The 1884-nt window shown below is 44.1% G+C and overlaps 1 long non-coding RNA gene across 1 annotated transcript; it reads left to right on the top strand.

Moving 5' to 3' along the window:
* The first annotated feature begins 944 nt into the window (after nt 1-944).
* Nucleotides 945-1594, top strand: LOC138672211 (uncharacterized). The gene is made up of 3 exons (XR_011319642.1): nt 945-1046; nt 1139-1219; nt 1533-1594. It is a non-coding gene; the product is annotated as an uncharacterized lncRNA (long non-coding RNA).
* The last annotated feature ends 290 nt before the right edge of the window (nt 1595-1884 follow it).

The following is a 1884-nucleotide window of genomic DNA, read 5'->3' as shown; positions in this document are numbered from 1 at the left end:
AGTGTGGCATATATTAGAGAGTAGTGTCAGGTTATAGAGATAGGAGAGGAATAATAATGCTATGGGGGCCCAAAAGGGCAGATAGGAGATAATGGAGTTAGTCCAGCCATAGAACTGATAGGTGTAGGGTACTGGGATAAAGTACCATAAAGGGGAACCACAAGAGCATTTGAAACTAGCAACACACGGAACAGAGTAAAAATTCAATAGTCAGTATAATAATGTCCATAGTGCATTTGTTCAAGATCTTCTTATATTTGTCGCAAAAATCAGGATTCTCTGAAAAAAGGGTAGGACGTAGGTTACACCTAATGCCCCTCGGGATCCTACCTTGCTTGTGATACTCTGCCAAAGTGATGCTGTGTAGGTCAAAGGAGATTAATTTTCATCGTTCCTTCTTATAGTCCCTCGTCCTGAGTTCATGGAGGGGAGTTTTCAGAAACTCACTAGAGTTCGAGACTTTAGATAAAATGTTAGAGCTGGTTGCAACGTCGTATGCGAAGGTATCAGACGTCATCTGGTGGACCGGTGCTACACCAAGCAAAAATCACGTAGACAAGGAAAATGGTGTGCACTCAGGTCAGGGACAAGGAGGTGCTGGTAAACTGACCGTGAGGTCAAGTCAATCATTCAAAAAAGATTACCGCACACTCAAGACTGGTAAGATGCAAAAGGTGTATGCCAATTTTATTGAAGAAAACAAAACAAAAAAGAAGTGGTTGCCACATTCATATTCATTTGAAATAGACAAAAAACCCGACGTTTCGACCCTCCTGGGTCTTACTCATGGGGTTACTGAAAAGCAAAGAAACTGTATAAGACAATGTTGCGCTTAGCCACTCCCACTCAGGGGCAACTTCTTGCCCATACTCTCACACAGAGCTCAGTGTGGAGGCGTGGCTCTGATGTCACTTCCAGTCCGGTACTTCCTGTCCGGCGCTATTTGAGGGCGGCAGCCCCAGCCACTCTCACTTTCCAGGTCTCCCCCCAGGACATCGCAGCAAGGCGCGGGATGCGCCGCTAATCCTCCCAGGGACCCTTTTCAGGTATACATATGCCGCCTCTTCTCTGGCCATTTACGGACACTTTTTTCCTGATATCATCCTCTGACCCCTCGTACCTGTACCTATTTTTACAGACCCACTAGGTGTCTAACGGCCCTCACCACCCAGATTCTGTGCTCCCGGGACACTTCTGCCCGGACTGGCTTTATTATAAGGTACAGCATAAGTTTACTCTGTCCCGTGTGTTGCTAGTTTCAAATGCTCTTGTGGTTCCCCTTTATGGTACTTTATCCCAGTACCCTACACCTATCAGTTCTATGGCTGGACTAACTCCATTATCTCCTATCTGCCCTTTTGGGCCCCCATAGCATTATTATTCCTCTCCTATCTCTATAGCCTGACACTACTCTCTAATATATGCCAGACTGGATACACGTGTCTGGATCCCACCCTCCTCCGTTAGGCTCTATCGACATTCCCTACTCTTCATTCCTATTTAATTATTATGTCATCTTGCCACTATGACAGGTTGTGCCTTAACAAGGGATCGGTCGTACACCCCCTACCACTGCCACTATTATGCATCTATGTCTAAGGACTTGAGGTAATACACTGTACAGTTCATTACCATGCTTCTCTATTATTATACCTTGTTTATTATTGTACCCTGTTACTAGAACCTTTTGTTGTTCCTGACCATACTACCTCGCCTTCTAGGTTGCTTTGTACATAATAGTTCTTCTCGTTCTCTTATTGGTGTTTTATTATTGCATGTACTGTTTTGTTTTCTTGTTTTGTTCTCCTCTTGTAATTTTCTCCCCCCCCCCCTTTTTTTTCTTTCTATAATGTTGTCCTATGTAAAACATTGTCTTATACAGTT

The sequence above is a fragment of the Ranitomeya imitator genome, chromosome 3 (assembly GCF_032444005.1).
Source record: "Ranitomeya imitator isolate aRanImi1 chromosome 3, aRanImi1.pri, whole genome shotgun sequence".
Lineage (NCBI taxonomy): Eukaryota > Metazoa > Chordata > Amphibia > Anura > Dendrobatidae > Ranitomeya > Ranitomeya imitator.
Note: the sequence above shows the minus strand (reverse complement) of the source record. Positions and strands in the feature narration are given on the sequence as shown.